General features: G+C 39.1%; 1 protein-coding gene across 7 annotated transcripts in view; it reads left to right on the top strand.

Moving 5' to 3' along the window:
• The window catches only part of DIAPH3 (diaphanous related formin 3), a 473,996-nt gene that overhangs the window by 447,357 nt on the left and 11,440 nt on the right, over positions 1-15,199 (top strand). The gene's annotated exons all lie outside the window — the stretch shown is intronic.

Genomic DNA, 15,199 nt, shown 5'->3' with positions numbered 1-15,199 from the left:
TTTTTGATGGGTTTGGGAAGAAGTTCAGATTTTAAAATTGTAGACGAATATTGTGCTACTGATTAACTGTAGCACACACATTTTGAAGCAGTTTATCTAGCTGAGAAAAAGACAACAAAAGAGCCGTCCCCTGTGACTAGAGTTTCAATGGTTTCCCGCAAAAATAGTCATTTTAAAGTTTTTGTTTCCTTTGCCTTTAATCTCTCATGTTATGAATAATATTTAGTTAAACTCCCAAAGCAACCAGGGAAAGAGAATCTTTGGTGTTGATTTTGGATAAAATATGAGACATTTACTTCTGTGAATTTTAACCTCAGATTTCCACACAATCTTTTATTGTCTGGGCTATTGGGTCATTCAAAGATTTAAATTTAAATCTTTGTGTTTTTGACCGGAAGAAAGCCCACTGAAACTTATGACACTTTTAGTTATTAATATCTATGAGAGGTCATTACTCTTTTAATTACCATGTTAGCAATTCCCAGATGGGTAATGCCTGTCCTTCTACAGGCTGTTTATAGGATAATCATCCTGATGTTACTCTACGTTGTTGTTCATTTTTTCTCTGAGCTTTTTGTTTTACCTGTATTTGCTTAGCAACCAAATTTAATAATTCAAAAATTAGTATTCTAATTAATTATGCTCTGAATCTTTTAGATATATCATTTCAAAGCACTGAGATGTCAGATTTTGTCCTGATTTGTCAAAAGAGTTAAAACTCTACTTACAATTTTTGACCTTATATAAAATCCTTTCTTTGTATACATTTCAATACCTTATTGGTCACAAAGCACAGTAACAGATCTGAAAATTCGTATGTTCTTTGAGGACATATATTAGATCAAAACTTTTGTCAGCTATAATTCCCTTTTATAATTTTGTTTAAAGTCCAAGCTAAGTTATTTCTCTCGTTTGAACATATTGGCTGGTTTTTAGACTTGGATGAATTTCACTGTAAATTGCTGTTCGATGTGACTCGAGTACCCAGGAGCTGTCAGGATGGCTCAGTGATTTAACGCTGGTGTCCTGCAGCTTTGACTGTAATCAGCAGATGCTGTGGTATTACCATAAATGTTTTCCTAACTGCTTCTGTCAAAAAGAGAAAATTCTTCCTGCACCAAGTCTGCTGCTTCTGATTAAATTCAGTTTGCCTTCTTTTGCATAATTAATGTCCCATGATGATCTCTAACCTTTTGTTTTTAATATTGCCTCTTGGTCTAGACTCAGGCTTTGTGGGGAAGCTCAACTAAGAGCAGACAAAGAGAAGTGGACGGGGTTTGTACGTGAACCCCCAGCATTTCAGTGGCTCTGAAGTTGTTACTGTTTTATACACCATCACTTGTCAAAGATCATGAAAGGTTCTGGTCTCTGCGATGTTTTTATTGTTGTTCCACTGCTCTGTTCTCCTTCTGAAGGCTGTTTCTGCAATGCTTTGGTGCACATGGTTTTGCCTGAGGATGTGTGTTGATAGGACCTGCTTTAGAACACGCTCACCGTGGGTGTGGAAACTGACAAACCTCTGGCACAGACCAGGCAAAAGGCTTCCTATTCTGCAAAACTTTCTGTACCGCTAGCCCCAGATGCATCTGACACTATCCTTTTCACAACAAAGTAAATGTATACAAACTATAAGTATGTTAAAAATGAATGTCCTATTCTGTCCATGAAAGCATTCCTTACGTTATCTCAGTGGGAAAAGATCTCTGAATGTATTAAACAGCTGTAACTTTTCCCTGAAGAGCCCAAAGGGCTTCATCGTTTCTCTGTTTGTTCTTTTGGAGTCTATGAACATTCCTGCACCTGTGATGGTTTTCTCTTTTTCCGGTAGAACACTGATGTGCATAGATAACCTTTGTGATGTTATTCTTACAATGTAAGATAGCAAGTATACATGACTTCTCTAAGGCACTAAATCTGGCCAATAGTAATGGGCAAATTTACAGCTGGGAGATGCTCTGTAATCATAGCATCTGAACTTAGGATTCCGCACATTCCTGTTTCAGAAGAAAGGATGTGGGAGGCTGAGCTTCACCTTTTCTGTGGTCTATCCACTTCTCTCTCCTACAGGGGATTCTACTAACACATATTTATCACATTATTTTTAGGATCATTTTCTTTTCTTCATAGAATCAAAGAACTTTAGAATGGAGGGGGATCTTAGGAAAGGGTCTGTTTCGTGACTAACAAAGCTGAGTCTAAGTGACATTAAGCCACAGGTAGTGGCCCATTTAGTTTGGAGATTTCCAACTCTCAACTACTGAAATGTTAATTTTGAATATAGATTTTCGTTTATCTCAGGTTAAAAGCAAAAAAAAGATACAGGGGACTTTCGAAAGAGATGTGTCGGTCCCCAAATAGATTCCACATAAAAGAAGAGTTATGATCAACAAGACTCTGCTTTTTCTTCCTCACACTCTGTTACTACAAAGCCTTTAAGCTTGTAGCCACTTCCATCTCTTGCAGCTCCAGTATAGTCTTTTTTTTCCTACCAGCAGCAAGACCACTTTTCCATCTCTGTTCCTGTTAGCCAACCACTTCTGCAATAGAGAACACTCCCTTCCATAGAACAGCTAATCTGCTACCTGAGAAGACATTAGCAATGTGCCACATGCAACAGGGGTACTTTGAAATGTTCATTCTGCAACTGCCTTTTTCTGTGCCACTGGAGTAGCCCACTTCACATCAGGACTCAATTGCCTTGTCGGTAGATGGAGACAAACAATAACCACCTCACAGTTGGATTCAGTGGATGCTGCGCGTGCTAACGTGTCCACACACCTGCTTCTCTGAGACCCGTACCCAAGGAGAACTAGGAAGACACTTGGAAAAGGCAAACATACAAGGACAAGAGTGCTTCTATTGAATTAAGTAAGAGACTTCAATGGTTCTTCTTAGTCTTTTTCCTCATTCCCAGTTTAGTCATCAACATAATGTGTTAGTTTCTACTCAAAAAAAAGTCACAGATATGTCTCTTTCAGGATATTTGAAGGTGAGAGTAGAAGGAAGTCACTTAGAAAAGCACCGCCATTTTATTACAAAAATGTGAAATATTTCTCTGGCTCCAAGAAAGAAAAAAAATCTCCTTTCCACCCCAGCCTCCCAACTCCCCCCCCCCAAAAAAAGGCTTTTCATAATTTCTTTCTAAATAACTAGAGACTCTGAAATCCTCAAACCTGATGTTAAATGCATCGCTGTTACCATGCTTTAAGAGGAAGCTGCCAGGTTATTTTAAATGACAAAGAGCTATAATTTGTAAGCAGTACAGCGGCCCTTCTCATCGGGTACGGTCATAATTTGGATACCTCGCCCCTCCCCAGCAAATGAACACATAAATGTGCATCGCCAGACTCACTACTTTAACCATGAATTTGATGATACATGTAAACATGAGCCAGTTCGCTGATGAAATGGGTTATAATGAAAATATTAGAAATGAAATTTTCTTTCTTCTTTTGACATTAAAAGACATCTCTTGATCAATTATTCCAAGAGCATCTGTGGCTATATTTTCACCCAGAGTTATATGACTCCAGGAGTGTCTGTTACTAATCCGTCTGCTGTAACCATCAGAAAAAACGCTGAAACACGGCCACTTTCAAGATTTGTGATGTGAGGACCCTTACAACGCTGTACATTTGTGTGGTCATCTGTACTCGTCTAAGAACATCAGTACATACTGCTTTTGCCATAAAAATCCTGTGTGGGTTTGGCTTATTTAATCATCCCCAGCAAACAAAGAAAGGTGCTGAAGTTCACAGAGGTTAAGAGAATCATTCCAGGATATAAAAAGTGAATGACAGAGCTGCAAAGAAGCCTTTACAATTTTTCCCTTGATATATAAACTAACCCTGGAATAGAGCACCCTCTGATCTAAGTCGTCACAGATGTGGAGTTTGCAACCAACCAGATGAGCCAGGGAAAATTGGTGTTGGTTCTCTCCATGTAAATCCAAAGAACAAACAAATCAGCGAACATACAGCTTGATAAACAAAAAGGTTGTTCCGTGGCCGTGAGCTCAGTTAAAACCAAATCTGTAGAGACAGCAGGGAAGGGAGTAAAGCGAAGCTTGTTCCCTAGAAAAGGGCCTTTAATCTGCCTGAGGAACCATTGCAGCCCACACCAGGGGGTCACAACGGCAAAGCCAAGAGCATTGTCACAGCGTGACAGATGGTAGCTGATCTGCTGGCCTTGACTTTCTGCCTGTATAATGGGGATGTCAACAACAGCTTCATAGAGTGTGTGGGAATTACCTGCGAAAATGTTGCTAAAGCCACTCATCATGTCTGGCACACGGAGAGGCACAGTAAATGGTAGCAGTGTCATTCTCACCTTGTGGCTAAGACCCTGTAGAGTATAGTGGAGGAGACAGATACTAAATATACAGTTACACGAACACATCGTGCTTATGGTAAGTGCGGTGAAGGAAAAGAACAGGGTGCCATGAGGATGAACAACGGGGGAGGAGGCCTCCCGAGGGGTGGCCTGCTGTGTCAAAGCACTTTGCCCTGGTTTCAGACCAGCTGGAGAGAACAGAAAACTAGAACACCAGTCTCTTAAGAGAGGCCCAGGCGGGATGATGAATTTAGGTCATTCTTCTCCCTTTTAATACAGCACTGACAACCAGGAGGGTAACAGGACATTAACTGCAAGGGGAGAACAGCAGAGCTTGCCACCATTCTCAACTCCGTCTGGACCCAAAGTGTCTCAAACTCAAGGCTTGTGATCACAAATCCATTTCCTTATTCATGTGTTATTCTTCAAATTCTGCCCAATTCATCCTTTATGAACTATTCTTGATTTAATCAACTCCTGACCTGCATTTCTGCGTAGCCTCTTTTTTTGTCTCCCTGCCCCCCGCCTTACTGTCAGCCCCCCAGATAGCCTAGCTCATGGACTCTCCTTAGGAGGTGCTCTCTAGGCAGGCTCTCTTACCTTCAACACTGCTTGTGTTGGGATTTGTTCATCTGCTGCTACAGGTGACAAACCCCACCCCACCCCCCAGCCCTAAGCATTCTTTCTTTTGAAATCTAACACACCCCGAGGACTTCAACATTTGTGTTTATTAGTTAAGAGGCACAGATCCTAATTTTGCTAAAAGCCATAACAGACACCAGATCCAATAGTGCATTACAAAAGTGAGAAGCATCAGTGACTGCTCACAACACTTTGAGCAGTTCTTGTCATTTCTCCTTATTATATATGGACGATACCAAGGAAATAGCTCTGTAGATGGAGATGTATCACTGCAATCAGATTGTAGGCTTCCTGAGGGCAGGAGCCAGTCTGCTCCCTCTCCACTACGTCCCAACACTTAGCACAGCATGGCCCACTGTCCCTACTCAGCATTGTTTGACTAAATGAATGAAAGCATGTTGTCCATCTTGTATCCTACAATATGCAAAACATCATGGAACACAGTCTCTGCCCTCTTGAAAGCAGATTCTTATGATGAAATGCAGCACATCTGCATGTAAAGTACAGCTTTTAACACCGCAGGGCATGAGAAGAACACAGATCCAACCCCAGTAGCTTGTGGTCTCGTTACTCAACTCTGGCATGTAGCAGGGACACAAAAATGTAACACCAAGCCGACCAGGAAATGTAACACATGTGAGAGGTACCGCGGAAGTTCAACGGCAGGTGACATCGCAAACTTTTGAGAAATCAGGAGGTGGCATTTTTGAGATTCAAGGGATCATAGATTATTGTAGAACATGATTAGGACAGAGGAATAGAAAGGGGGTCAAATTACATATAGAGTTCACTGCATTAGTACAGCTAGCAAAGTTAAAACGCATGTCTTAGTTTAAGGAATTGCTCCATTTCCTAAAAATAGTAATTTCCTCAAGCATGGATTACAAGTGAGAGAAAAACTATATATGCAAAAATTTTTTAATTTCAAATAGAGTTTTGAGGCATTTGTGATTATTTTGTTTTAAAAAAAATTTTGTAACTCTGGACTCTACTTGGTACATACTGGGTAGTAGCAATTAAAATGTAAAGTTGTATGTGTCAGTGTCAGAAAAACTCACTTTACATGTTTTCTAGCACACTCACAAATCAGGGCCATAGATTTTGCTCCTTCTGTGAATAAGTAGTTATATTGCAGTTTTAAGTACAGGCGGTACTTTATACCATACAAGCAAAAACCCTGGAAAAATATATTCCTAACTCTCTTTAACTAGAGAGCTCAATAAATTTTTCAAGTATTTGTCAGAAACAGTATCAGTAAAAATGAAGTGTCTTATAGTTCCCTTTGGTTCCTTGGGCTAATGAATACTGTCTGCTTTTCTTTTTCCTTCAGCACTTATAGCTTTTTCTTTTTCTTTTTCTTTCTCTTTTTTTTTTTTTTTTTTCCCAGTTAGGTAACAGTGCTATGGTTTGGAGCCTGGCGCTGAATCTGGCTTCAATTGTGCTTCAATCCACGCTCCACCCTAACTTGCCTCCTGACCTTGGGTGAATTTTTTAACCCCTCAAAGCCTCCCTTCCCCCCTGTGAAATGGGGAGAATAAACATTGTCGTCAGTAATTTGATACGGATTGCACTGAATCTGTAGATTGCCTTGGGTAGTGTGACCATTTTAACAATATTGATTCTTCAAGAACAGTGTATATCTTTCCATCTGTTTGTGTCATCAGTTTCTTTCATCAGTGTCTTAACAGTTTTCGTAGTGCAGGTCCTTTGCCTCGTTGGGTAGGTTTATTCCTAGGTATTGTATTCTTTTTGATGTGATGGTAAATGGTATTGTGTCCTTAATTTCTTTTTCCGATATTTCATTGTTAATGTATAGAAATGCAACTGATTTCTGTATATTAATTTTGTATCCTACAACTTTACCAAATTCATTGATGAGCTCTAATAGTTTTCTGGTAGCATCTTTTAGGATTTTCTATGTACAGAATCATGTCATCTGCAAACAGTGACAGTTTTACTTCTTCTCCAATTTGAATTCCTTTTATTTCTTTTTCTTCTCTGATTGCTGTGGCATGGACTTCAAAACTATGTTTAATAAAAGTGGTGAGAGTAGGCATTCTTGTCTTGTTCCTGATATCAGAGAAAATGCTTTCAGCTTTTCACCATTAAGTATGATGTTAGCTGTGGTCTTTATTATCTTGGGGTATATTTCCTCTATGCCCGCTTTCTGGAGAGTTGGTTTTTTTTATCAAAAATGTTGATTTTTATCAAAAGCTTTTTCTCCATCTACTGAGGCAATCATATGGCTTTTATTCATCAGTCTTTTGATGTGGTGTATCACATTCATTGATTTGCGGATACTGAACACTCCTTGCATCCCTGGGATAAACCCCACTTGATCACGGTGTATGATCCTTTCAATGCATCGTTGGCGTCAATTTGCCAGTATTTGTTGAGGATTTTGCATCTATATTCATAAGTGATATTGGTCTGTAATTTTCTTTTTTTTTGTGATATCTTTGTCCGATTTTGGTATCAGGGTGATGGTGGCCGCATAGAATGAGTTCAGAAGCATTCCTTCCTCTGCAATTATTTGGAATAGTTTCAGAAGAAAAGGTGTTAACTCTTCTCTAAATGTTTGGTAGAATTCACCGGTGAAGCCATCTGTCCTGGGGTTTTGTTTGTTGGGAGTTTTTTAATTGCTGATTCGATTTCAGTACTGGTGATTTATCTGTTCATACTGTCTATTTCTTACTGGTTCAGTCTCGGCAAATTGTACCTTTCTAAGAAATTGTCTGTTACTTCTAGGTTGTCCTTTTTGTTGGCATATAGTTGCTCATAGTAGGCTCTTATGATCCCTTGTATTTCTGTGGTGTCAGTTGTAACTTTTCCTTTTTCATTTCTGATTTTACTAGTTTGCGTCATATCCCTTTTTTTCTTGATGAGTCTGGCTAAAGGTTTATTAATTTTGTTTATCTTTTCAGAGAATTAGCTTTTAGTTTCACTGATCTTTTCTATTGCTTTTTTAGTCTCTATTTCATTTATTTCTACTCTAATCTTTATGATTAGATTTCCTTCTACTAACTTTGGATTTTGTTTGTTCTTCTTTCTCTTGTTGCTTTAGGTGTTAGGTTAGGTTGTTTACTTGAGATTTTTCTTATTTCCTGAGGTAAGTTTGTATCTTGATAAACTTCCCCCTTAGAACTGCTTTTGCTGTGTCCCATAGGTTTTGGATTATCATGTTTCCCTTTCATTTGTCAGTAGGGTTTTTTTTTTCTTTAATTTCCTCTTTCATTTCTCCAGTGATCCACTGGTTGTTTAGTTGCATATTATTGAGCTTCCATGTGTTTGCAGTTTTTTTCTTGTAGTTGATTCCTAATCCCATAGCATTGTGGTTGGAAAAGATGATTGATATGATTTTAATTTTCTTAAATTTACTGGTGCTTGCTTTGTGGGCCAGCCTGTGGTCGATTCTGGAGAATATTCCAAGTGCACTTAAGAAGAATGTGTATTCTGCTGCTTTCGGATGGAATGTTCTATAAATATGAATTAAGTCCATCCAGTCTAATGCATCATTTAAGGCCTGTATTTCCTTATTGATTTGCTGTCTGGATGATCTGTCCATTGATGTAAGTGGGGTGTTAAGGCCCCCCACTGTTATTTTGTTACTGTGGATTTCTCCTCTTATGTCTGTTAAGTTGCCTTATATACTGAGGTGCTCCTATGCTGGATGCATGTATATTTAGAATTGTTACATCTCCATCTTGGATTGATCCCTTGAGCCTTATGTAATGTCCCTCTCTGTCTCTTGTAACAGTATATTTTAAAGTCTATTTTGTCTGATATAAATATTGCTACTCCAGCTTTCTTTTGGTTTCCATTTGCATGGAATATCTTTTTGCATCCCCTCCCTTTCAGTCTGCATGTGTCTCTAGCTCTGAAGTTGGTCTCTTATAGACAGCATATATAAGGGTATTGTTTATGTATCTGTTCAGCCAGTCTATGTTTTTTGGTTGGAGCATTTAATCCATTTACATTTAAGGTAATTTGCAGTACGTATGTTCTTACTGCCATTTTGTTAATTGTTTTGGATTTGTTTTTGTAGGTCCTTTTTTTCTGTTTTTTTTGTCCTCTTGCAGCTTGATGACTACAGTGTTACATTTGGATTCCTCTTTCTTTTTTGTGTTTATATCTATCAGATTTTTGGTTTGTGGTTACCGTGAGATTTTCTATATGAAGTATGTGTGTGTGTGTGTGTATATATATATATATATATAAGTATATATACTTATATATATATATAAAATGGTTTTAAGTTGCTGATCTCTTAATTTCAAATGCATTTTAGATATCCTGCATCCTTACTCTCCTCCCCCTCACAATTACTGTTTTGATATTGTATTTTACATCCAATTGTTTTGTGTATCCTTTAACTGCTTATTGTATACACAGATGATTTTACTACTTTTGTCTTTCCACTTCCCTATTAGTTTGTGTGTGGATGATTTCCTACCTTTACTGTATGTTTGCCTTTACTAGTGAGCTTTCCCATTTTATAGTTTTCTTGTTTCTAGTTGTGACCTTTTCTTTTCTACCTAGAGAAGTTTCTTTAGCATTTGTTGTAAAACTGGTTTGGTGGTGCTGAATTCTTTTAGCTTTTGCTTATATGTGAAGCTTTTGATTTCTCCATCAAGTCTAAATGAGAGCCTTGCTGTGTAGAGTGTTCTTGGTTTTAGGTTTTTCCCTTTCATCCCTTTAAATATATCATGCCACTCCCTCTGGCCTGCAGAGCTTCTGCTGAAAAATCAACTGATAGTCTTATGGGAGTTCCCTTGTATGTTATTTATTGCTTTTCTCTTGCTGCTTTTAATATTTTCTCCTTATTTTTAATTTTTGTCAATTTGATTACTATGTGCCTTGGTGTGTTCCTCTTTGGGTTGATCCTGTGTGGAACTCTGTACTTCCTGAACTTGGGTGACCATTTCCCAAGTTAGGGAAATTTTCAGCTATTATCTCTTCAAATATTTTCTCAGGCCTTTTCTCACTTCTCTTTCTGGGATCCCTCTGATATGAATATTAGTGTGCTTCATGTGGTCCTACATGTCTCTTAAACTATCCTCATTTCTTTCATGCTTTTTTTCTTTTTTCTGTTCTACAGTAGAGATTTCCACTACTCTGTCTTCTAGCTCATTGATCCATTCTTCTGCCTCATTTAGTCTATTATTGGTTCCTTCCTGTGTATTATTCATTTCAGTGATTTTATTCTTCAACTCTGGTTGTTCTTCACATTTTCTAACTCTTTGCTACAAACTTGTCTCTGTTCATCTATTCTCCTGAGTTCTCTGATCATCCTCACAGTCATTACTCTGAATTCTTTCTTGGGTAGATTGCCTATCTCCTTATCACTTATTTCTTTTTCCAGGATCTTATCCTGTCCCTTTGCCTGGGACACATTTCTCTGCTGCCTCATTTTGCCTAAATTTCTATTTGTATTAATATGTAGGTTAGTTACATTTCTCGACCTTGGCAAAGTGTCCCTCTATATGAGATGTCCTATGCATCCCAGAAGTACACTCCCCTCTTGTCGTCCAAGGGCCAGGGTCCAGCTGGTCCCAGTGTAGAATCTAGCCTGCATTGGCAGATTCCTTCCACAGGCTTTGGGATTGTTGTCTTCTTACTTCTGATGCCTCCTCACTGGTGGCTGATGCTAGGCTAGAGGCTTATGCAGGTTTCCTGGCAGGAGGGGTTTGTACCCCCTGCTGGGTAGAGCTGGGTCCTGGCCCTGCGGTGGGCAGGGCCGTGTCCAGGGGCCTGCATAGAGGCAGCTGTGGGCTCAGGAAGTCAGCTGATGGGTGGGGCTGTGTTCCCACCCAGGATGTTGTTTGGGCTGAGGCATCTCAGCACTAAGCCTACAGGCTGTTGGGTGGGGCCAGGACTTGGTGCTAATGACCCAAGCCAGATGTCAGCCTCCAGGAAAGCTCATGTAGATGAACACTCCCTGAATGTCTGCCACCATCTTTTATGTCCCCAGAGTGAGCCACAGCTGCCCCTACCTCCCCAGGAGACCTTCCAAAGCCAGGAGGCAGTCTGGCCCAGGTTCCTATGAAATCGCTGCCTCTCCGCTTGGTGCCAGAGCACATGAGATGCTGTGTATGCTTCCCAAGAAGATGAACTCTCTGTTTACCCCAGTCCCGTGGAGCTCCTATACTTAAGCCCCACTGGCCTTCAAAATCACATGCTCTGGGGTCTCCTCCTTCCAACTCTGGAACCCTGGGCTGGGGAGCCTGACATGGGGCTCAGAATTCTGACTCCTGGGGGGGGTGTCTCTTCAATGTAATTTTCCTCCAGCTCTTGGGTCGCCCACTCCAGGGGTGTGGGGCCTGATTATATCGAGTGGACACCCTTGTGCCATACTGCTGTGGTCCCCTGTTCATATTTCCAGTTGAAGATAGTCTTTTTTAATAAGTTCCAGTCTTTCTGATCGATGGTTGTATGGCAGTCAGTTGTGGTTTTGCTGTGATTGTGAGAGCAGACGAGCTTGTGGTCCTGCTACTCCGCCATCTTGACTGGAACCCAGTATTTTTTTTTTTAATTTAACATTTTAACCACTTTTGAGTGCATTCACAATGTTGTATAACCAACACCATTATCTATTTCCAGAGCTTTTCATTATCCCATATAAAAACCCTGAACCCATTAAACAATAACTTCCTCTTTCCCCCTCCTCCAGTCTAGATGTCTCATGTAATTCGAATCATACAATACTTGTCCTTGTGTGTCAGAAACATCAGTACTGTTTCCATTATTAGTCAACCTGAAGTGGGGGGGATGGGACACTTACATACAATTATTTCATTAATCATAATTTTATTAGTTGTAATAACAAGATGCTGAGAACATGAATATATTTTTGTTAGAACTAATTCTGAGTTTCATCTTTGTGGACTGTGTCATGGTTGAAAATTTTGCTGTTTTTTAACAAAGTATTTTTAGTTTGTCACATAGTGAACCTCAGTGGACAGATGAGTGACCCATTCCCTCATTATAATTAATTCTTTCCTCTGAAGTAGGACTATAAACATGCAAGATAATAAAGTTTGTATGTTCCAGGAGGAAACAGACACAAGATATTACATTAGAGAAATAAAATCATTCGTGTTGGAAGATTTATGAGTGTTAGTTACCAAATGGACTTGGTAAAGCTCTCTATTTTACTCCAGAAGAGGCCATTTCATGTTGTGGGATTCCATTATTTGCAGTGGTTCCTTTCCTTTTCCAATCAAGTGAGAGCCAATATGGAAAGTAGAACCATTGCAAAATTTAAGACCATTAGAAATAGGATAGTTAATTAGCAAATGTAGTATTAATATACTGTAATAGTTGTGAAAGAATGTATTATATTCCATATTCTTAAGTCACTAACAGCTACTCGAGGTGCTATAATGCCCCCTTAATTTTATGATTAGTGACAGGTGTAACTGTCTGACCTCTAGTGGCTTTAGCCCATTGCTGCATCTCATTGATGGGTTAAAAAAACAACGGAAAGCTAAGACTGTGGAAAGAAATCGCAAATCCTAATATAGAGTTCTACAGCTGAGTATATGATTAGCTTCCGTGACCTTGTGCTAGTCCAGTTCAGAACCAGCTTTGGGAATCTGAGTTCAGGAGCTTGCAATGTGTCAGCAGATGCTGCCTGAGGCCCAGTAGCCAGTGTTCCCTCCAGCATTTTTAGTAGACACCCTGAAGTTCATTGCAAGCTTCCATTAGTGATGTTCAGCATTATTTTATAGGCTTGCATGAAGTATCTTTAGAATATTAACATAATGTTAATTTAATATGTATTAATTGGTTATATAAATAATAATGTCTTATAATGTGCAGATGTTATGGGTTAATGTGAATATATTCTGATTCAAATCGAACAACAGTAACATTCCTTATACACTTCATTCCCAAGTTAAGGATGCTGTTTGTAAACGAGAAACAGATTGGAATTGACCAACAATTTGGGGAGATGAACTGATTATACTGAACCACTGAACTAAATAGACTTAGATACTGCATTTAGTGTGGTGCCCCAAACTGGAAAAGACTAAGAAAATTTACATGATTTTAGGACTGAATAATTAAAAAAGAGAACATTCTGCCATGTGATAGTAAAAATATTTTCCTTTGTCTTTAACATAAACCATACTGGAATATTTGATTCAATTTTTTCTCAATTATCTGAGTATCTCAATTAACTGAGTGCTTTCATGTCAATGGTTTAGTGAACTATAAATAGCCGGACATATATGGCTAATGTGGATGTCCAGTAATACTTTTTAATTTCAAATGTCATGTGGATTATAAAGTTACATATACTTTAAGGCTTCTGTGCTAACACTTGTAGCTCTTTTAGGAGAATATACAAGAAATAGAACAACAATTTCTCTGTCTTATCCGCTGTCCATTTTCCTGCAGTCAGCATCTTCTTTAGCTTACCAAGAGTACTGCACTCTAATTTCTCTCCTTCCTGCCTGCTGTATGGTACATTTCCACTGCTTTGTGTTTCACGTTGCCATAGAGACAGGAGGTGCTCCAAAGCCCTGGGAAGATGAGTGGAAGGGGTCTTTGAGGAAACGGCCCCTGCTGGCTAGAGAAGCCCGAGGCAGGGATCTATAGCAGTAAATGGAAAGAGGGAATTATGTGGTCAGATCCGACTGTGTGTCCACAGGGCCTTAGGAAGCACAGGCCTGGCCAGTGCTGCATTCAAAATGAATTGTTTACAGAAACCAGTTTTTCAGAGATCTTGGTGCAGCCTGGGGTTTCACAGGAGCCAAGCTTAAGGTTTTATTTGCAAGAAAATAATGTAAGTGACATTGACTTACTCCTTTTACTGTTTCCTCATTAAAAGGGAGCAGCTTCTAAGAAAGGTCCTCTTTGCCTGACTTACTTTGCCGATCAAAAAACTTCACCTTTAAAATGCGGATCGATATTCTTTGACTCAGCCGAAACCATCAGAAGTCAGAACGCAGGGTGAGCACAAGGGACCCCACAACCAGCACCCAAATTGTTGATCCAAACACACTCGTTCTAAACATGAGCGGTTTTTACTCTCAATTGTCGTGTACTGCTTCCATATTTTAGAAACACAACTTAAAGCTTTTAAGCATTTCTCTGTTATATTTCCTGCTATATGAACTCACAGTTGTTAATATTTTTCAGTTAGGAGAAATATGCTAAAAGGTTTTAAAATAATACAGTTTTTTTTCTCTTGCCTTTTCCTTACAGATATGTACGTGGGAATTATCTTTAAAAGCAGCTTTTTTTTTTTTTGTGGGTAAGATCCATTCTCAGGGTGAATTTTTGTCACATGTCTAGTACTCTAAATGGGGAAAGAATTCAGAGAAATTCAGAACACACCAACATATCTTCCTAGGTCCAAGGGCATAGTATGCAGAATTGTACTTTTCGGGAAGAAGGCCAGTGATCTGTAAATCTATCCAAAGAATAAGGTGGAGTGAGAGCCTCTGAGGCACTCACTTCCCTCAAACTGACAGTAGGAGGCAGTCGTGTTCCAGCCTGAGCTGCCCTCTAAGGTAATGTCTATGACTCACTGCCAAAAAAAATTTTTTAACTCATTTTCTAGAAATACAAGAAACCAAAATCTTAGAAGTAGAAGTAGTTTCAGATTTCATAACGAAACTTGGTTCCAGCAGTCCAGTGCAAGATAATGTGGCTGGGCTTTGAACAGGACAGTCAGGAGAGGCAAGTCTGTCAGCTTCGCCAGTGGCACCTCTGTGCACCTCGGGCCCACTGCAGGTCCTGTTGCAGCTTGAATAGGAGAATGGCAAGAAATAAAGGTCAATCTCGTTTTGGAGAAAGGAGAGTCAAATGTGTTAGATCCTTCTAATTTTCACTGATTTACTAAAATGTCTACAGAACGTGAAGAAAAAGTGGAAAGGACTGAACAGTAACCTGGTCTCCCTGTGCTTGGGTAACTGTATAAACGTATGTCAAACCAGAGATAGAAACAGTAGGTGTGTCATTATAGGCGTTCAGTTTCATGAGTGTATTTTCAATCTTTAGCCACTATTTTACCATTCACAGAAGCTACTTAAATCCAGATTACCTAGGAATGCACAATTGTGCCTTCCCCTCTATATGAAACAAAATCACAATGAAGCACAAAATTTTGGAGCATTGCATTCTTTCTCTTGATTGTTGTTCATGTAGCTAAAAAAAAAAAGTAATGTTTGAAAGCATTTTCCTTCTGTAATAACTTATTCCATTAATATGTTGT

The sequence above is a fragment of the Vicugna pacos genome, chromosome 14 (assembly GCF_048564905.1).
Source record: "Vicugna pacos chromosome 14, VicPac4, whole genome shotgun sequence".
Taxonomy (NCBI): domain Eukaryota; kingdom Metazoa; phylum Chordata; class Mammalia; order Artiodactyla; family Camelidae; genus Vicugna; species Vicugna pacos.
The sequence above is the reverse complement of the archived record's forward strand: the minus strand, read 5'-3'. Positions and strand labels throughout refer to the sequence as shown.